The sequence below is a fragment of the Diabrotica virgifera genome, chromosome 9, assembly GCF_917563875.1.
Source record: "Diabrotica virgifera virgifera chromosome 9, PGI_DIABVI_V3a".
Lineage (NCBI taxonomy): Eukaryota > Metazoa > Arthropoda > Insecta > Coleoptera > Chrysomelidae > Diabrotica > Diabrotica virgifera.
In genome coordinates, this window is record NC_065451.1 from 178,094,620 (window position 1) to 178,118,110 (window position 23,491).

At 34.4% G+C, this 23,491-nt stretch overlaps 1 protein-coding gene across 4 annotated transcripts in view; it reads left to right on the top strand.

Moving 5' to 3' along the window:
- The window catches only part of LOC126892010 (lysosomal alpha-mannosidase), a 160,193-nt gene that overhangs the window by 9,701 nt on the left and 127,001 nt on the right, over positions 1 to 23,491 (top strand). The window lies entirely within an intron of this gene.

Consider the following 23,491-nt stretch of genomic DNA (forward strand, 5'->3'; position numbering starts at 1 on the left):
GAAAAGAAAAAACAGTTGCACAAACCTTTAATAATATAATTTCTAATCGCAAGACAAAGATTAAATTGAATAATGTCACGAAGGCCCGTTTTCCACACCAGAAGAGGAAAATGAAAAGGAAATGCTTGTGTCAATGACTACTAAAATAAAGTGTGTCCGCGAGTAGTCGCGACGTTAGATAGAATCTCACATTTTATCCTTTTTCGCGATAACTTGATGAAAAATTTTGAAATTTTGAAAAAATTTCGTAAGTGCTTCGTGGAAGAGTGTAGTAATGCGCAGGAATTTATTTTCTTCTTCTTCTTTTTGTGGAATTTATGGCTTTGGGAAGAGTCAATTAGCTTTAATAATATTGTTAGAAATAATATGTATTTACATACAATAATTTATTTACTTCAATAGTATCTAAGTAAATATTTAGGTATGTATCTTATACAATAATTATTCAAATTTTGGGTATCTAGTTCATGCCGAAAAAAGGATCCTTGATATGCCGAAAATTAGAGCATGAATTTAATTTAGAATGCCGATAACGGGGACTTACGACACTTTTTATTCTATTAATTTTTTACATATTATGAGTTTGTTTTAGGATAAAGTAAATATTCTGTGTGTAATTGTGATAGATTTTATTAGCCAAAACAATAATCTGAATACACTTTATTCAGCTAATTTGGTTACTAACCTAATTAAAATAAAGCTCCATTGTGCTTAACGTGCGAAAGGTGCCGATAATAGGTACGTTTACCTTATATCATGGCTCCGGTTCACAAAGTTTCCTGGCGCATTCACGAATCGAATGCAAAAAAAGTTATTAAGGTCCGTTTTGTCCTTTTTTTTTTCGGAGGTAAGGCCGATTTTAGTGCTTTATTGCTTCGTTTACTGTGACTTGTTTCAAAACTAAAGAGAGAAGATTAAGAATCTTCTTTTAGATGCATATAAAAACATTACTTACATATAGGTTTTACCACTGTTCTTAAAATTAGGTACCTAAGCCAAGCCGCACACCAAAGAAACATGAAACGAAAAACATGAAACATGAAACGAAAAACATGTTTCATGAAAAGAAAACACTGCTAAACAAATCTCAAAGTCCGCCTACCAATGAAACGAGTGTGATTCATGCTCATGACACATTTTTATTTTCGGAGAGTTTCATAAATGGCCGGACATATATTTGTTTAGCAGTGGTTTATTTCCATGAAACGTAATTTACGTTTCATGTTTCTTTGATGTGCGGCCTGCCTTATCCAAGCCGCACACCAAAGAAACATGAAACGAAAAACATGAAACATGAAACGAAGAACATGTTTCATGAAAAGAAAACACTGCTAAACAAATCTCAAAGTCCGCCTACCAATGAAACGAGTGTGATTCATGCTCATGACACATTTTTATTTTCGGAGAGTTTCATAAATGGCCGGACATATATTTGTTTAGCAGTGGTTTATTTCCATGAAACGTAATTTACGTTTCATGTTTCTTTGATGTGCGACCTGCCTTAGCCAAGCCGCACACCAAAGAAACATGAAACGAAAAACATGAAACATGAAACGAAAATATGTTTCATGAAAAGAAAACACTGCTAAACAAATCTCAAAGTCCGCCTAACAATGAAACGAGTGTGATTCATGCTCATGACACATTTTTATTTTCGGAGAGTTTCATAAATGGCCGGACATATATTTGTTTAGCAGTGGTTTATTTCCATGAAACGAAATTTACGTTTCATGTTTCTTTGATGTGCGGCCTGCCTTAGAGACCAACATGTAATAAAAAACAACAATTAAGTATTTTTATTCTTATCAAATTAAATTTTAGTTACACCTTTTTTCTTAGTTTTCTATTTTAATGGCTAGGGCTAGGCTGAGACTAAAAAACACTACTCGTATGGAACGCCAAGTTTATATTTAAGGGGATAGGCGCAACATTTCGGCTCCAATGCTTTTTAAATGCATTCATTTTTTTGAATCCTGAGAAAACTAATAATTATTTTTGAATAAAAAACATGAAAAAAAAAATTTTTTAAGAAACGCTTTTCTTTAGTTACGAGTGATTAAAATTAAAAATATAAAAAAAAATCAACTAAAAAGTAAAAAATAAAAAAAAATGAAAAAATCTAACACATCCGTCAAAGAAAAGCGTGGCGCGTGTTCATCGAATAAACGGTTTTCGCCCCACGCTTTTCTTTAACGAATGTGTTAGATTTTTTCAATTTTTGAAGTTATACTTCTTTACCGGCGATATGAGGGTGAATTTTTATATGTTAAAACCTATGATCCCGGCGCATGCGCATTATAACTTTGTTCTGATTGGATGTTCAAATGACATGTCAAAAATTATTAAATATGGCGGCTGTGGCACAGCTGTACGTAGTTTGATTATTTATGGTTGTTGCGTTTTGAAATTTGTGGGAAAAGAAACAAAGTTAGTTAATAGTTATACTGCCTTTTTAAATAGTTTTCATATACCTATATTTTTGGACTTTTGGACTATTTTGGACAAGGAAAACTCATTCTAATTTGGTAAGTAGTTTTTATTATAATCATATTGTAATTATACATTTGGATTAGGTTGGAATACATACATTTATTTTCTCAAGAATGGGGATTTTAGAGAGAAATCCCAAATTAGGTCCGATTTTTATTTTTAAATTATGATTTTTTGGCGTAGATTTATTTATCTAGTAGGTATGTAATGCTTTGGTTTACATACTTAATTTGATTACCAACATAAGTTCTACCAATCTTCATCTAATATATTGTTTTCTTACTGTTTTGTTATATTTTAATATTTTCTTCCACAAAATTTAAACTACATAATTTAATTATATTCAAAACAACTGTCAAACAATAAAACGTTCAGTTACCCTATTTTTCCACATGACAAATAATGTGGAATTGGACGAGTGAGTCTAGGCTTCGATTACGAATCAAAGCGCCCCGAAATTCACGGGTTCAATTCCCGATACAAGTTTTTATTTTTTTATGCATTTTATGATTGTAAGTGTATTTGTTATATAATTTTTTTTTTCAGAAAATGCGTATTTAAAATTTTTGCCAACAATTATTATCGTTCAGAAATAATTTTTTCTTTGTGGCATTTTTCAATGTGTTTGTGTGCGTTTTATTCTTTTATGTTTTTAAATTTTTGGTATTGTCTTAAAAATCACATAATATGTAGTAGAAGTATACCTTCTTACGTGCGTACAAAGAACACACACATTCTTTTTTTTTTTATTTTTTGCTTTTTAGTTGATTTTTTATAATATTTTTAGTTTTAGTCAATCGTAACTAAAGAAAAGCTTTTCTTAAAAATTTTTTTTTCATGTTTTTTATTTTTTACTTTTTAGTCTTACACTTTTCAAACATTAAAATATATCGTCATGTTTATTAAAATATATATATAAAACATATGATGTACTGACATGAAAAGTAGTCGGAATCGGCAAAAAATTTGAAACTTTATTGTTTATTAATGAAGCATAACGTAAACAATTATCGTAAAAAGTGAAATTATGTATTGTTCATATAATTAGCTATATAATCGTTTTCCATTAAAATCGTTTTTTTTTTTATTTAAACAATTAATAAACATGAAAAAAATTTTTATTGACTATCCGTGTATTATTCCCGCGAATGCATATGTCTGCAAATTTTCATTCATTTGCATTGAAGAAAAGGCAGTCAAATTAACGTCTAAAGATTTGACGCAAACTATTGACCTAAATCAGTGGTTCCCAACTGGTGGTCCGCGGACCCCTGGGGGTCCGCGAGGTATGGCTGAGGGGTCCGCAAGATATAAAAATAAATATATGAAGAGCCAGGGAGAAAAACGATATAAGTCCATTTTGCAAATTTTTTTAGGAGAGCGAAAACAAAGCTTTTCTCTTTAAATTTTTAAAATTAATAACATATATCGCGCAAACTTGTTATATCAAATTTTAGATTTTCGATTTTTGTGGGAGGACCAGATATTGGAAGATTTTCTTTTTTCTTGCGAACTACTTCACACAACAGCAGCAGATATTTTACAGCATTGGATGATTTTTTCAATAAACATGACGTCACATGGACAAAATGTGTGGGCTTGTATACGGATGGAGCAAAATCAATGGCTGGCCACAAAGCAGGACTTCAAGCTCGTGTGAAAGCAGTAGCTGCTGAGGTGAAATGAACACACTGTTGTATTCATCGTGAAGCCTTGGTAGCCAAAACATTGCCTGAACCTTTGCAGAAGATACTTAACGAAGTAGTTCAAATCGTTAACTATATTAAAACTTGAACTCTGCAATCCAGATTATTTTCTTTGTTGTGCAAAGAGATTGGCAGTGAGCATGAACACCTTCTTATTCATACGGAAGTAAGGTGGCTCTCTCGAGGGAGGATATTGACAAGATTTTTTGAACTTAGAGATGAAGTTCGTGTTTTTCTTCTTGACACCAGGTACGCAGATGTTCTCACTGACTTTCTTCGCTTTGCTCAACTGCCTACTTAGCTGACGTGTTTGAACACTTGAATGTATTAAACTTAAGTTTGCAAGGGGAAAATGTAGACATGTTCAAAGTTGAAGATAAGATCAGTATGTACTATGGTAAAAAAGTGCCAGCTGTGGGCGGCAAGGATTGAAAATGAGTCGTTCACTAACTTTCCTAATTTGAAACATTCTTGGAGTCTGCAGAGCAGAGTTTACCTGACCCGATAAAGATCAACGCAGCCGAGGACCTACGCAGCCTAGCCACGACTTTTAGGATATACTTCCCTGAACCGACCAACCCTGTTGATGGTTAGATTCGAAATCCTTTCAGCTGTCAAGCAATTGAACAAATCCAAGGCCTCACAGAAGAAGAAGCTTGTGGATTTGTCGAGTTGTAGTACGATGAAGGACATTTTAATGGCGGGAAAATAGCAGAGTTCTGGGCAACAGCACGCAAGGATTACAAAGAACTTGGAGACAAGGCAATGAAAAAAATCCTTCCGTTTGCAACAACCTATCGGTGTGAGCAAGCATTTTCTTCCATGTGCTTCATGAAAAACAAATATAGGAATCGGCTTGACATGCGGTCGGATTTCAGAGTGAAAGTTTCAAGCTTGGAACCTAACATTAGAGAAATAATGGATTCTAAGGTTAAATTCAACGTATCTCATTAATTGAGGAGTGAGAATTAAAACTAATAATGTACTTGTGTAGGTATTCTGTATTTTCACAACTAAATCCTAAATAGCATTAGTTTGATTTATGTTTTCACATAGTTTGGCTCTTTTCAGGTAACTTTAGGTTTGTTTAGGTCTTTAGGAAATAGTGGGGGTCCTCGTCATTGTAGTACCTTGATGAAGGGGTCCTTGGAAAAATTTAGTTGGGAACCCCTGAACTAAATAAAAGCGTTTAAAAAATTGAAACGCAGAATGAACGATTACATTATTAACGAGGGCCGAAAGTCCCTTCGAATAACCAAAAGATTTCATTTGAATAAGATATTTGAAATTAAAAATCACACTAAATTTCCTCTTTTTTCACCTTTGTACCTTATTAAAATAAACATAAAGTTTTCAGAGAGTTTTGGCCCTCGGTAATAATACAATCTTTCATTCTGCTTTAAAAATTTTCAAAAATACTTATTATTTTTCTCAGGATTCCAATAAAATGAATGCATTTAAAACACATTAGTGCGAAATCATGAGCCTACGGCCTTAAATTAAGATACCTATAATATGTAATAAAAAATAAAAATTAGATTGCCTTCTTTTCGGTTATATAAAAACCGGCCTTAAGTATTGGTCCAAGAGCTGTGAGACATTTTTGAGTAGGTATTTTAGGCAACCTGAAAATTTTTCAGGTGACTCTTCCATGATAGCCTAATACAAAAATGCCGGTCTGGCTGGAGGGTAGCGGTTATTTTCCCCAAAAATCCCCCCAAAATTAAACAAAAGGGTAAAAATTGTTATTACAAAAAATATCAATGAAGTGACTTTAAAGTAAATTTAAATATTCAAATATAAAGAAAATAAACAGGCCAGGCGATTTGAGGGCGATTTTAACTCTGCAAGATACTTGCATGGGCGCCCCAGGATTATTTTCAGGGGATGCATCTGAACTTCAGAAGATTTCATCTGAATCTGTACATACTATTAACGAGTATAAAATATACAACTATACATGCATAGCTATGTACATTGTACAATGTACATTCCTCCGGACAGGAAGGTGCAATTGTTATTTTGACAGGGTAATTTTTAATATTAAAAATAAATATTCTAAAAAAGACAGGTTTTTTGATGAAATTTTCCAACTGCCTGGTGATCAAACAAATTACGCGTGCATATAGATGAAGCTGTTTGCGTCCTCTGTTGTTGTAGCTGAGCGATTCCGTCCGCTCGAGAAAAATCACGTGACCTGGCGATATCCATGTTGTTGTTCCTCGAAACTTTAGAGTAATTATTATATGAAGACCACACGGAAGAAAGGCGAAATGTCAATTTTTTATTATTTTCGGGTCAAAGCAGCAATATGTAGGTTTTTAGTAGTAGTTTTATGTGAGTCATTCAAACATGGGAAAAAGACGAATCCTCATAGCTTAAAACACGTTATAAAATTCTTCGTACAGGGAAGAAAGGCGAATGGTCCTCGCGTAAATCCGAGAAAGGTGGAATGTCAGTGCTTGTCGAGTCGTCGGGGGAGTACACGCCACATTTTGTTTACTAAAAACGTTAAATAAAGTGCGTATTATTGTGCTCGAAAATGAGGGATAGTGAAAGAGATGATACGGGTCGCGAAAAGACACTAGAAAAAGGAAAATTACAGGTCGAAATAATGAAGAAATGAAGCGGTTGAGACAAGAGAGCCATGAAACAGGTGACGATTGTCAATGCAGAGAGACTTAGTGTTTTAAAACAGTAGATCAGCAAAACCGATCAATCATTAGAAACAATTTTAACCGTATGGTGCGTGATAAAGAAAATATTTATTTGGCAGGCCTAATAACGTTAATGCTTGTAAAGCAAAGAAGAGCCCGAGATGAAGCTACATCAAGATTGCATGATGCAACGTATTCTTTTAGAGTTAGAATAACGACTGACGATAAAACTACTGACGTCCCAGTTTGTTTTAAAGCTTTTCTAAGCCTTCATTGAATTGGTCGGAAGAGGCTTGAACATATTCAAAAAAGTTTAAAAGCTACTGGTAGTGCACCAATTGACAAACGCGGAAAAAAATCCAAAAAAACAGGCATTACCAAAACAACAGCTAGATGAAGTTATTGAACACATAAGGCGTTTTAAAGGAAGAGAAAGCCATTATAGTAAAAATATAACTAAGAAAATGTACCTTCCGGAGTACTTAAATATTAAGAAAATGTACACTATGTACAAATCCGATAAGGGCGCTCCTGTGTCTTACGAAACATATCGAAAAATTCAACGATCTGGTCCACTTGAGTCAGTTTTGCACATCTGAAAGGGTTAGATGGTCCTATAGAGGCTTACCTTACAACAAAAACGTAAATAAAATGAGGAGAAAATAATAAAAGCTAGACAAATGAAGAACAGAAAAAAATTGTTGTCATGCATTTGGCTGGCTTTTTCCCGTGTTTGTAGTGACTTGTGTTTACATAAAGCAATGTTTCTAAGTTTTGCGTTTTATTTTAAATTCCGTTGATTAAATAATACGTTACAAAATAACTATGAAGACTACTTAAATAAAGCAGTACGCAAAATATTTAATTGTATGATGATAGTTAGGGTTTGAAAGTTAAAAATTCAATTTTCTCGAATTAACCTCTTTGTGACATTTCGCCTTTCTTCCGTGTGGTCTTCATATATTATAGTCTTTTAAGTAACTTTTTCTTAATTAATGAAAAATAATACGTACTATACAATACATTTTGCAAATATGATAGAAAAAAATAAATTTATTATAAATATATAGGTAGAAAAGTATAAAACTATAAACTAAACTAATTCTGTGTCCGAATGTTGTACTTCTTATTCAAACTCCTCATCTGAGCTTAAATATTCATTCTCTTCTTCTTCGTCAGACTCCCCTCGAGACTTAGATTCCTCTTCTACATGATCTGTACATAGTTGTAATATGTATTAAAAATTAATTAAAAATTAATTAGTGATTAATTAGTTGAGTTGCTACGTATTCTCCGTCCTTTTATACGGAGTCGAAGCCTGGACCATCACGGGCGCATCTGAAGAAAGACTTGCCGTTGTTGAGATGTGGAGTTATCGAATACTGTTAAATATATCATGGACACACGTAACAAACACGGAAACATTAAGAAAGATAAAAAAAGGCAAAAGAAATACTCAACACTATGAAGGAAAGAAACATGAGCTACTTTGGTCATATACTAAGAAATAAAAAACGTGATGTGATTAGTTATATAAGGAAAAGTGTTAAGCATTGGTTATATAAGTAAGAATACGTAGCAACTCAATCAATTAATCACTAACTAATTTTTCATTAATTCTAAATACATAATATTACAACTATTTACAGATCAAGTAGAATGGTAGAAGAATCTGAGTTTCGAGAGGAGTCTGGCGAAGAAGAAGAGAATGTATATTTATTTTAGCTCATTTTTTTTCCTTCATAGTGTTGAGTATTTCTTTTGCCTTTATCATCTTTCTTAATGTTTCAGTGTTTGTTAAGTGTTGTGTCCATGATATTTTTACGTTATTCGATAACACCACATCTCAACAATGGCAAGTCTTTCTTCAGATGCGCCCGTGATGGTCCAGGCTTCGACTCCGTATAAAAGGACAGAGAATACGTAGCAACTCAATTAGTGAATCACTAATTAATTTTTAATTAATTCTAAATACATGGATACAGCTATCTGTATACGCTCTTTCTCACACTGCTGCTTACCTATAGCGCTTTTCATTTATATGCACGCATAATTTGTTTGATCAAATGGCAATTGGAAAATTTCACCAAAAAAACCGGTCTATTTTAGAATATTTATTTTTAAAATTAAAAAATACCCTCTCAGAATAACAATTGCACCTCCCTGTCCGGAAGGAATGTACATATCTATGCACGTATATTTTATACTCGTTAATAGTATGTACAGATTCAAATGAAATCTTTTGAAGTTCAGATGCACCCCTGAAAATAATCCTGGGGCGCCAATGCAAGTATCTTGCAGAGTTAAAATCGCCCTCAAATCGCCTGGCCTGTTTATTTTCTTTATATTTGAATATTTAAATTTACTTTCAAGACATATCAATGATATTTTTTGTAATAACAATTTTTACCCTTTTAGAATAGAATAGAATAGAAATATGCTTTATTTTCATGAAAAATTTAACAATTTTATAGACAAAGCTTACAAGAATCATAAATAAAAACAATAACAAATACAATTTACTAAAATTATACAAATCGTCAATATAAATAAAACATAATAAAGTCAAATAAAAATCAGTAACAATCTATTGCAAAATTAAAAAAAAATTGCAAATTGCGTAATCTACCTTAAGAAATTTAATAAGAAATTTAATAAGTTATGCTGCTGCATATGACACTCAAATATAGATTAAGATTCTACTTATACATAACAATACTGTAATTTCTTAGTTATTGGTTAAGAAACTCTGCTATTGAATAATATGGTCTTTCAGATAAATAGGCTTTAGTCATTTTACGGAACTTGGGGAAAGATGTTGCAGATTTAAGTTGTAGAGATAGATTTCTTTATTAACTCACTGGACGGGATCGGTAAATAGATGTCAAAAGTAGAATTTCTGGTGGAATAGTCATGTCTAGGTCTTTCTGGAAAAACATGTAGATGTTTACGAATTAAGCAAACAGTTTCTAAAATATATAAAGAAGGTTATGTTAGAATTCTGTGATCTTTGAAGTAGCTTCTGCAATGTGTTGTTCTTCTGAGGCCAAACAGATATCTGATTGCTCTTTTTGCAATTTAAAAATAACATCGGATTGGGCAGCTGTACCAAAACCCCAAAAAGGCAGACCATATCGAAGATGGAACTCGAACAATGAAAAGTATGTTATTTTGGAAGAGGCTAAATCCATTTCCTTAGAGACAGATCTTATTGCAAAGCAAGCTGAGGATAGTTTCTTGCTTAACACATCGATATGAAGGGACCATTTAAGGTTGCTATCTAAAAAAATACCAAGAAACTTTACAGAATCAACGATACTGATCTGGCTGTTATGAAGAGGTAAGGGTTGAAGAGTTCCTTTATAGGGTAATGCTACTGTTTTATCTACGTTAAAAGAGAGTAAATTAGAATCTGACCAGGATTTTATTGTGAGTAGATCAGAAGTTATAGTGGCATGAAGAGTTGCGATATTTGAGTTGCTCCAAGTGATACTGGTATCGTCAGCAAAAAGAAAAACTTTTCCATCGATTTTTAAACTAGTGATGTCATTAATAAAGATAAGGAAAAGTAGAGGACCCAATACTGAACCTTGCGGTACCCCACATACAACATTTTTGAGACTAGAGTCTGTATCATTTGCTCTAACCAGTTGTTTCCTATTTTCCAAGTAAGATTGAAACCAGTTCAAAGAAATACCTCGAATTCCATAGAAATCTAGTTTTTTTATCAAAATGTCGTGATTTACACAATCAAAAGCTTTGGCATAATCACAAAAAACAGTGGCGGTGTGGAGATTATTGTTTAATGCTTGATAAACCTCATGTAGTACAGAAAACATGGCATCGGTGGTACATTTATTATTTAAAAATCCAAACTGATTTTGTGATAAAATCTTGTTATCAACGAGAAAGGACATAAGTCGGGCTTTTAGGAGTCTTTCAATAATTTTGGAGAGTACCGGTAGTAATGCAATAGGTCTATAATTGCAGGCAATAGATTTTTCACCACCCTTATGAAGAGGAATAATGATGGCCGTCTTTAGGCACTCTGGAAATTTACCTTTCTCAAAAGAATCATTTATTAGAGAGATGAGGACTCCCAACACATTGTCTGGGAGATTTGAGAAAATTTTTATAGATAGTCCATCGGTACTACAGGAAGATTTGCTTTTGATACTATTGATTGTTTGGATCAGTTCAGATTTACCAACCGGTCTTATAAAGAATGAATTCGAAACCTTTCCTGAATTAGGGAGATAGGAAATGGGATCTTGTTGTGACACAATAGTTGATGTTATATTTTTACTCACATTAACAAAATATTCATTTAGATTTTCTGGGTCTGGAAGGGAAAATGTTTGAGCTGTGTGACTTTTATTTCGAAGATCGTTTATTATGGACCAAGTTTCTTTTGCAACACTTTTGGAGCTTCTGAGACGATTTTGATAATACAATTTTTTAGCCGATTTTATAAGTTTTAAATAGATTGCCCTGTACTTTTTGATATATTCAGTAACAGAGACGTTGGTAGTAAATTTCTTGATATACAGTAGTGAACGCATGTTTTTGGCTGATATGCGGACACCTTTGGTAGTCCAGGGTTTGCGATGTTTTTGCTTAATTGTGATTAAAGGAAATGCTTTATTGAAGATACAGACCAGCTTATTCAAAAAATCACTGAAATTATAATCGACGTCCATGGAAGGAAAGTGCCACTCAGAGGTTAAGCATAAATGTTGGAATTTACGAAAGTTCCGACCGGAAAAAATCCTGCCTAAACGTCGAGTTTTCGAGGAGGACTTGCTAAAGATGTTAAACTTCGTATAAACCGCTTCATGATCAGATAGTCCCGCATTAACAGTTGTAGCGCAGACATCAAGGGGTGAGAAATCTGAGACAATATAATCAATTATGGTAGATGAAGTTTTTGTAATCCTTGTAGGAGAATCAATGTGCATTGATAGACCATATGATTCAAATATGTTGACCAGGGATATTTGTGTAGCACAAGCAGCAGCATAATTTTTTTTAAATTTGGAGGGGATTTTTGGGGAAAATAACCGCTACCCTCCAGCCAGACTGGCATTTTTGTATTAGGCTATCATGGAAGAGTCACCTGAAAAATTTTCATGTTGCCTAAAATACCTATTCAAAAATGCCTCACAGCTCTTATACTATATGGTTTTTAGTTTTTAATACCACGCCTGCTGTAGTCCATGTTATTAGGTCGCTCCCGTATGAAAAAGTTTCTGATTCGGTTTCTTTGCGGATTCCTGTCCAAAATGTCCCCTTCAAATAAATCAGAAGGGTCATCATTATCATATTGGTGCTACAGCCCTTAGAGGGCCTCGACCTTCGCAAGCTTCCTATGCAATTCTGTTCTGTCCCTTGCTTGCATTTTCCAGTTGCCGACTCCGATCTTCTCGGCATCTTGTGTTATCCCGTCCATCCACCTCAGCTTTGGTCTATCTTATTTCCACGGGTTGCGCTGTTAGAATCTTTTTTATCATGTTCGATTCAGGGGCCCATGCTACATGGCCTGTCCACTGCAGGCTGTTTCGCTTAATTATAGTGGTAATATATTTTCCACCAAACGTATGCTTCTAGATATTCTGCAGTTCAAAGTTATATCTACGCCTCCATATTCCGTTCTCACATACTGCTCCGAATATCTTGCGTAGCACTTTTCTTTCAAAAATCGATAGAGCGGATCATCTGATCAGAGCGTCCATGCTCCGATCCATATGTGAGAACGGGGACTATCAATGTTCTATAAGGCCTTATACGAGTTTTTTGAGACAGAAGTTTGTTAGCCAAGTACTTTGATATACCATGATATCACCTGTTTTCAATTATTATTCGCTTGTTTATTTCCGCTTATGTGTTATTATTAGGGTTAACTGATGTCCCTAGATATATGAACTCTTTGACCGCTTCGAAGTTTTGGTCATTGATGATTAGATCTTTGTTAACATTTCCAGCTTTTGTGTTTGTGTTAGTCGCTATGAATTTGATTTTATTTTGATTTATTCGGTCCGTCCGACCGCGAATATAACTCAATATTATTCTTTGTTACGAATAATTATAATTTTAATAATAATAATTATTTTTCCAAGAACAAAACTTATATTAAGCCGTACTAGTTCGCTGAATTACTTCTTCTTCTTGGCTTTTTCTCAATTATGAGTTTGTCGTTTGCGTCTTCCATAGCAGTCTATTCTCCCAGTCGCTATCTATCATAGCATTTCCTATTGGAAAATTGGACAAATTGGACTTAACAGATTTTTACCCATTTTGCAAAAAACCATGCTAGGTTGGGTTATTACTGGGAATGTTCCATTTCATTCAAATAAACCAACCATCAGGTGTAATTTTACTGTCAACAGCATTAATGATCAGATCAAACAATTTTGGGAAATAGAAAATATTGATAATTCAAAATGTCTAACTAAAGAAGAAGAATCATGTGAAAAAGACTATCAGACATGTTTTCAGAAAAATCAAGAAGGACAAATTGTTGTTCCACTGTTAGCAAAAGACAACATACAGAACTTAGGAGATTCATTGCAAACAGCACTCGACAGATTTTCTAGTTTAGAAAGAAAATTAATCAAAAATCCAGAATATAAAAGGTTATACACAGACTTTATCAAGGAATATCAGGATTTGGGACATATGTCACTTATAACAGTAGAAGATTTAAAGTATCCCTCATACTATCTACCACATCATGGAGTTCTAAAATCAGATAATACTACTACTAAATTAAGGGTTGTTTTTGATGGGTCAGCAAAAACAACTACAGGCTTATCATTAAATGATTGCTTAAAGGTTGGACCAACTATACAGAGTGATCTTCTTTCTATCTTAATAAGATTCAGATTTTTTAATATAGTTTTAGCAGCAGACATTGAGAAAATGTACAGACAAATCTTAGTAAGTGAAAACTACCAGAACTATCAGAGAATCGTATGGCGTACAAATCCCTCAGAAGAGATCCAACATTTCAAACTTAAAACAGTAACATATGGAACAGCAAGTGCACCATTCTTAGCGATAAGAAGCCTAACCCAACTAGCCAATGAAATTGAGGAAACAGATCCAGATGTAGCAGTAGTAATCAGAAATGGATTCTATGTTGATGATTTGTTATATGGATATGAAACTGCAGAACAGGCAAAACAGTTGAAAAATAAGTTACAGGAAATTCTTAGCAAATCAAAATTTATATTAAGAAAATGGATGTCCAACGACAAAGATATATTCTCACCAGGAGAGCAAGAACAAGTAGGTATAGAATATTTTATCTCAAGCAAAGAGGAAAATAAAAATTTGGGAATAACTTGGCAGTCAGGTCAAGATAACTTGTTATTCAAAATTAAATGTAAAGACACTGAAAAAATTACAAAGAGATCAATTTTGTCAACAATATCTCAAATTTTTGATCCTTTAGGTTTAGTAGGACCTTATGTCATTCAAGCAAAGATAATATTACAGAAGTTGTGGAAACTTAATTTAAAGTGGGATGAATCAGTTCCTGCTGAACTTCATACTTGTTTTGTAGACTTTATAACAGAATTAAATCAAATCAGTATTCCACGACATGTTACATTGTTTCAAGGGACATATACAGAATTGCATGGATTTTGCGATGCACCTGAAGCAGCTTACGGAGCTTGTTTATATATTGTTAGTCAGTATCACGATCAGAAACAGAGTCAGTTACTTATTGCAAACAGTAGAGTAGCACCATTAAAGGTACTTACAATTCCAAAATTAGAGTTATGCGCAGCAATGACATTAACAGATTTAATAAAAAGGGTAAGAGATTGTTCAGATATTGATTTTGCCAAATTTACATTTTGGACAGATTCAGCCATAGTTATTCAATGGATAAATAGCGAATCTCATGTTTGGAAACCTTTTGTATCAAACAGAATTGCTCACATTCATGAAAACAGCAAGGCAAATGAATGGAGACATGTTCCTTCAAAGGAAAATCCAGCAGACCTTATTTCAAGAGGAATAGACTCAAAAATATTGTCAACTTCTTCCTTGTGGTGGCATGGACCTTCATGGTTATTAGAAAGTGAAGACAACTGGCCTATACCGAAATTTAAATCAGTAAAGGATTTACCAGAAAAAAGACCTAAATACCAGTTATCAGCTCATGTTAAAGAAAAGGAACCATTTAGTATAATCCATAAATATTCTTCAATATCAAGGTTACAAAGAATAATAGCATTGCTTTTAAGATTTAAACATAACTGTCTTAATAAATCAGACAAATATTGTGGCCAAATTTCTGTACCAGAACTGGAAGTCAGTTTAAATACTATTGTAAAACTTGTACAGAATGAATGTTTCCAATCAGAAATTTCACAGATTTTGAAAGGTAATACAGTCAAAAAGAATAGCAATCTTATTTCACTTAATCCATTTCTTAAAGATGGTATTCTCAGAGTTGGTGGTAGGATCAAAAATGCAGATCTTTTACCTTTTTCTCAAAGACATCCAATACTTTTACCTTCAGACCATCACATTACTACTTGTATCATTCGGGATGAACATTATAAAAACTTGCATGCTGGTCCACAACTATTGTTATCAACATTGAGAACTAGATTTTGGATATTATCAGGTTTAACTACAGTAAAACGAATTTTAAGAAAGTGCATTGTATGTTTTAAAAATAGGCCAAGTTCAGTCAATCAACTTATGGGTGACTTACCAGAGAAGCGAATTACTCCTGCTAGAGCATTTTTACATACAGGTTTAGATTATTGTGGACCATTCTCAGTTAAAGCTAATAAATTACGCAATTCAAAAATCATCCATATATATGTTTGCATATTTGTTTGTTTTAGCACAAAGGCTACACATTTAGAACTTGTAATAGACTTAACAACTGAAAGTTTTTTAAATTGCTTAAAACGATTTATCAGTCGTAGAGGTAAACCATTGACTATCTCATCGGACAATGCCACAACTTTTGTGGGGGCTAATAATCAACTCAAATCAATGTACGATTTAGTACAGAATTCCAGACCAGAAATTAACAGTTTTTTGACAGTAGAATCAATAAAGTGGCAGTTCATTCCTGCTAGATCACCACATTATGGGGGAATTTGGGAGGCAGCAGTCAAATCATTTAAATTTCATCTTAAAAGAATTGTGGGAAATCATATATTTTCAGTAGATAATTTTGGAACTTTGACAACACAAATTGAAGCATGTCTTAATTCCAGACCTTTAACTCCTTTATCCTCTAACCCATCAGATTTTCAACCTTTGACCCCAGGTCATTTTTTAATCTTTTCACCATTAACAACCTTTCCTGAGCCAGACCTACGAAGAATTTCAAATCTCAACACGTTTCAACATATGACTCAAGTGCTCCAACATTTTTGGGCAAGATGGTCAACAGAATATTTAACTCAGCTTCAGTCAAGATCCAAATGGAGGACTGTTAGCAACCAAGAAGTGAAGATAGACCAGCTAGTGTGTCTTAGAGAAGACAATTTACCACCTCTACAGTGGAGGTTAGGACGTATTTCAATGGTACATCGAGGCAGAGAAATAGAATACGTGTTGTGACAATAAAAACAAACAATGGTGAAGTGACAAGAGCTCTCTCACGCGTGTGCATATTACCAACAGACATTTAAGTTCATTTCTATGTTTTGATGTATACTGGGCAATTATGACCCTTTATTGTAATGTAGTTTATTGTTTTTTTTTGTTTCTTTTTGAAATAGCCAGGGTATTTCAAGGCTGGCGGTATGTTGCAGAATACACAAGTGTATGGCAAATAATTGCTCGTTCCATGTCAGCTGGTGACAGCGCGCATGACAATGTCAATCATAATCATCATGTCGTAAGGTTATATCATATTGTAGCAGTGTACAAATAAAATTCAGTTTTTAATTCAGCATATCAGTTTTTTACCAGCATTAACCATCAGAAGCAGAAATAATACTTTGTATAAATAAATACAAAACACACTGTTAGGTTGAATAAGTGGGTGCAAATTCTCAACTTGCATATCCTTTCACTGACTGCCTGGAAGTCGATGATTTTTGTCTTAAAATCATTATCCACCACAAATGCGACTCTACATTCTTTGCTTCCTTGTTCCTTCCCACTATATAGAATTGTGTGCGTTTTAGTGTCCCTGACACCTTTCCCTAGCCATCTTGTCTCCTGAAGAGCAGTAATCATGAGCTTATATCTTTTTAGTTCTTGCAGAAGTGCGGTTTGAGCTCCTGGTCTATTTAGCGTCCTCACATTCCAGTTTCCAAATGCATAGTCCATGTTTCGTAGCTTGAGTCGTTTCCGAAAGTGCATTTCCTATGCGAGTTTTCCATCACACAGCAGGTCCTCCTCTCCGTCTTCCTCCCCGCGGCCCCAGTCCAGTAATCTTTTCGACCACCTGTGCTCCGGCATTCTTTGTACATACCCGTACCATTTCAGGGCTCTACTTTTACTACCACAACTTTTTTGTAATTGAGCATTCCACTTCTATTCTGTTTCATATTTCCTCTGTTCTAATTCTATCCTACCTGGTAATTTGTAGACACCTTCTCATAAACTCCAATTCAACTGTTCGTATTTTATTTCGTATTATTATTATCACTGGCCATTCTTCCGCTCTTGTAGGGTAATATTCAGCACTATGCCCTGAAAAATCCTTTTTTGTTTTCTTTAGTTGGAGTGTTCTTCCATATCACTCCTCGGAGTGCTTTCGTGGCTTGTTTTCCTCGTACTATTTTTATTTCTATATCTTTCATATAAGTGCCATCTCGGTTTATCATTTACCCTAAATACTTAAAAGTCTTACAACTCTTAATAGTGTCTGTTTCTTTGGCCTAGGCCAAACTACTTTGTCCTGAAATCGGGTTTGGCAGGTAACATATATACCATGCCCTTTCAGAACGATGGTTACCATCGTAGCTATCATAATTTTATTCACTGCCACCCTAAATAACATGCTTGTATCAACACCATACCAATCTCGCAAGTTCTCCAACCACGAAGTTTTTCTTCATCCTGGACTACCTTTACGTGCTATTTTCTCTTGCATAATATTTTGTACAATATCTTATTACATATCCGAACGACCTGGACGACATACGAACAGAACAAATAAAGAACTTTGGACTAAAAACCGTAAAGTGGATCGTAAAAATGATGAATTATTGCATCCGTACATTACAAATCCACAAAATCTGGAGGAAAGCTAGAAAGGAGTGGTAGCCCTCTTAAAACGAGGGAAGGATCCGGCGGATACAAAGAGTTTTAGACCTGTCTCTCTTTTCTGCCACCTTTTCAAGGCATTTGAAAAAATTATACTGAACCGGATCGCTGAATATGTAGAGTCCAAAATTAAATTAGTCCAGAACAAGTAGGATTCAGACCCGGAAAGTGCTGCTGCAGTGAAATTCTTAATCTGATCCAACCTATTGAATATGATTTTGAACGAAAAGAAATAACAGGAGTAGCGTGCATAGACCTAACTGCCGCCTATGACACAGTTAACCATCAACGGCTACTAGCAAAACTCTACGAAACTACAAAGGATTTCCGACTAACAAGGTTAGTGAAATGTCACCTCTAGAATAGACGCTTCTACGTAACGCTCCAGTCCAAGAACAGTCGGTGGAGGGACCAAAAAAATGGGCTACCACAAGGAAGTGTCCTCGCGCCGATTCTACACATCATATACACCAACGACCAACCCATACACCAACAAACAAGGCAATTTATTTACGCTGATGATACAGCTGTGGCAGCTCAGGGAAGAACCTTCAATGAAGTTGAAGTGAAACTGACAGATGCCCTGGGAGACTTAGCTCTATACTACGATAAAAACCATCTGAAACCCAATCCCACAAAAACCCAGGTATGTGCTTTCCACCTTAGAGACAAGCATGCCCGAAGACCGGTGGAATGGCGTGGTCAGATGCTGGAACACAACGAGACGCCAAAATACCTTGGCGTCCGTCTGGATAGAACTCTGTCTTACCGATACCACTGTCAAGATGTCAAGAAGAAAGTAAGTGCCAGAAATAATATCATCCGCAAGCTAACTAATACAACATGGGGAGCACAACCACACACTCTCCGCACTTCTGCCTTAGCAGAATTATGTTTTTCTGCCGCGGAGTTTGGAGCACCAGTATGGGCAAACTCTGCTCACGCAAAGAACGTCGACGTGGCTCTAAATGAAACGGTTCGTATAATATCGGGTTGCCTGAAACCGACACCTATTGAAGAGGTATACCCCATAGCTGGGATTGCTCCACCACCTATCAGGAGGAAGGTCACGTCAGAGGTAGAACCAAAAAAGCAGGAGACGGACCGAAGACACCCCTTATATGACCACCAAACTCAGCCAAGCAGACTAAGATCTCGGAAAAGCTTCCTGAATAAATCAAGATCCATCCCCGAAGCGCCAGAGACTCGCCGAATACATCTATGGCAAGCGTCAGCTACCGCGACACATTTTCCTCCCTCAGAGGAAATGGCTGCTGGACACAATTTACTACCGTATTCGACTTGGAAAGCGCTAAACAGACTAAGCACCGGCGTTTCAGGTTGTGCTAGTAACCTGAATAAATGGGGATACCAGAAGGACGATACCTGCGGCTGTGGCCCGGTTCTGACCAGCCGGCATCTACTAGCATGCACAGAGATGAGAGAGACCTGCAGAGAAGAAGACTTAATTATAGCAAATGACAGGGCCATCTATGTGGCCAACCATTGGAAATACATAATTTAAAGTTGTTGGTGTTCCGGACACGGAAAGTAAGTACATATCCGAAATACTCCAGCTTTCTCTTCTTGGTGCTTTTTATAGTCGCAGTAGTCTTGCTGAGACGTTTTAGTATTGTGGAGTTTCGAATCTTCTTCACCCAAGATACTTTTAAAATTCTTCTATAGAACCACATTTAGAAAGCCTCAAGGCGATTTAGATTAATTTTATTTACAGTCCAGTACTCGACACCATAAAGTAAGACCGAGAACACGTAGCAGCGGAGTAGGAGGATCCTTAATGCCAATTAGGTCTTTGTTACATAATACTTTGGACACAAGGGCGGATCCAGGGAATTTAAAAGTCCGAGAATTTAAAAAAGTATAAATTTAAATATTTGCAGTTCAAAGGTTTTTAGTTTCATACACATAATATTTATATTATGTGTATATTATACACATAATATATTATATAGGGTGTCCCAAAAGTAGCGGAACGGTCGAATATTTCGAGAACTAGACATCCGATCGAAAAACTGAAAAATACGTATTCAATCATTTTCAAAAAGCTATCCAATGACACCAAACACTGATCCCCACTACACCCCCTGGAGGTGGGGTGGGGAGTAACTTTAAAATCTCAAAGGAAAACCCCCAGTTTTTCTTGCAAATTTGGATTCGTTACGTAAAAGTAGGCACCTTTTATTCAACACATTTTTTCGAACTGTGGATAGATGGCGCTATAATTGGGAAAAACAATTTATCCTGATACCATAGGTAAATTATAGAAACGGTCTAATATCTCACGAAATACACTTTCAAATGAGAAATCAAAAAACATATTTTTAATCTTTTTCGAAAACCTATCGAATAACACCAAACATGACCCTCCAACCCACCCCCTAGAGGTTGGGTGGTGGGTAACTTTAAAATCTTAAATAGTAATCTCCACTTTTTATTGCAGATTCGGATTCGTCATAAAAAATTAAGCAACATTTATTCGAAACATTTTTTAAAATTTCTGATAGATGGCACTAATAAATCGTATTTTTCCAATTAAAGCGCCATCTATTAACAATTCTAAAAAATGTTTCGAATAAATGTTGCTTAATTTTTCATGACGGTTCCGAATCTGTAATAAAAAGTGGAGGTTGCTATTTAAGATTTTAAAGTTACCCACCACCCCACCTCCAGGGGGTAGGTTGGAGGGTCACGTTTGGTGTTATTCGAAAGGAAAATATTAAAAACCTGTTTTTTGTTTCTCATTTGGAATTGTATTTCGTGAAATATTAGACCGTTTCTATAATTTACCTATGGTATCAGGATAAATCGTTTTTCCCAATTATAGAGCCATCTATCCACACTTCGAAAAAATTTCTTGAATAAAAGTTGCTTACTTTTACGTAACGAATTAAAATCTGCAAGAAAAACTGAGGGTTTCTATTTGAGATTTTAAAGTTACCCCCCACCCCACCTCCAGGGGGTGTAGTGGGGGTTGGTATTTGGTGTCATTGGATAGATTTTTGAAAATGATTGAACACGTATTTTTCAGTTTTTCGATCCGATGTTTAGTTCGCGAAATATTCGACCGTTCCACTACTTTTGGGACACCTTGTATAATATATGCAAAACAGGGGATAAATATGTTTTCTGGACTAGAAATGAACAAAAGCAGTAACGAGAATGACATAGGATGTTTTATGAATCCAAATGTTGATAATTTTACAAAGTGCCAATTTTTAGAACAACCTTGGCACTTAGTCCATTAAAATGTTACATTTTTTAGGCCGTACCTTGCATTTCTTAGAGGAGTCAATTTTATTTCTTTAATATGTAGGGGGGATCAGTAGAAGCTTAACTTCAAGTTTTTGGGGTCGCCATCCTTGTCCCCCGGTCGCCATCTTGGAAATGGGGTGCAAAGGGGTTTCACGCTATAGCTCGTAAACTACCAACCCTACGGAAAATCTAATTAAACATAAAATGTAGAAAATTAAATTTTCCACAATTTTGTTTCTATTACTTTTTATTGTCAAGTGACCAACAAAAAAGATATAACCAAAAATATGTAAATTTTTTTAACAAGTTTCCTTTTCGATGTTATAACTTTTTTTCAGTTTATTTTAAAATAAAATAACATTATAGCAATTTTGTAGAGGGTTTTTCAGCGAACAATTTTCACCATAAAGTTGTTTAATTCTATTTATTTATATAGGTTTTACAGCGCTCCAAACTTGACCAGATTCTCGAATGCTCATAGGGATACAATAAAAACAAAAGTTAGGCTTAATTTTATATCTATATATATATTTCTTATTCATACAATTTATTATGATTTTAACATTCCTATGCTATTATTAATATGTTTTTGATCTTTCTTCCCACTATAAAACTTATAACTCTAAGCATATATTGAAAAGGCCCAAGAAGTTGTTTGAGGACAAATTCGCCGCTTCAGAAGAAGAATGACGCAACCGCAAAATGCAAAATTCTTAAGCAGAGCAAAAAAAACGATTTTTGATATCAAAATCATAAAGTATGATAAAAATTAGACATTCACCACACCGTGGTCAGGATCTCGAGATATAAGCGTTTTTTGGGGTGTGCCGCTTGTATATGAAGTAACATAACTTTTTTCCTATTACCTATATATTTTGACTTAAAATTTTCCAAAAAACTTCTTCATGAACTATATTTTATTGTTATGTTGGTTAAAATTATAAACTAAAAAGTTTGTCACTCAACTTTTTTAAGTAAACATGAAACTAACGAAATATGATGACAAAATGTTAATAAATTAACAATTCCGTTTTTAATGTGTTTAAACATTTTGGACAAATTTAATTGTTATCTACGTACTTCAAAGATGACACAGTAAAATTTTAAAAGGAAATATTTACAGCGACCAAAGATACAGCGAAGTAAATTTGAAAAATCATCAAAATTGATTTTTGGCATTTTTGTATAAAATTTATTTTTTTAACATGTTCCACCAACTCTAGATAAAAATAAACTTCATATTCAGATTCAGCGACCTCTAAAACATAAAAATAGACAAAAATTGATCATTCACCTTAAATTTGATTTTCGTGGTTGGCATAACGGTTAATGCCGCTCGTCTAATATATAGATAGAAAAGCATTATTTTTCTACGAGAATTCGAGAATCTGGTCAAGTTTGGAGCGCTGTAAAACCTAGATAATAAATAAAATTAAACAACTTTATAGTGAAAATTGTTTATTGAGAAATCCTCTACAAAATCGCTATGATGTTATTTTATTGTGAAATAAACGTAAAAAAAGTTATAACATCCAAAAGGAAATTTCTTACAAAATTTTCTCTTATTTTTGTTTATAACTTTTTTGTTGGTCACTTAACGATAAAAAGTAATAGATATAAAATTGTAGAAAATTTAATTTGCTTCATTTTATGTAAAATTAAATTTTCTGAAGGGTAGCTAGTTTACGAGATACAGCGCGAAAGCCCTTTGCACCTCTTTTTCCAAGATGGCGGCCGGGGGACAAGGGCCTCAACCCCAAAAACTTGAACTTTAGCTTCTACTGAACCCCCTATACATTAAAAAAATAAAATTGACTCCTCTAAGAAATGCACACTAAATGTAACATTTCAATGGACTAACTGGCAGCCATCAAAATCGTATCAATTTCTATATTCTATACACACAAAGAATAAAAAAAGAATGAAGCGTTACTTGGGTCACCAGAACTTAGAACAAAGGAGTTGGTTGGTATTTTCTCATAGTCAAAAGGGATTGTTATACAGGTATTGCGTTTTATTTTTCTAATGAAAAATATGGCCACAATAAAGGGATGACAGCGCAAAGCCTTGTCACGAAACCTTTAACATCTTTTGCCTAACTCATGGGCA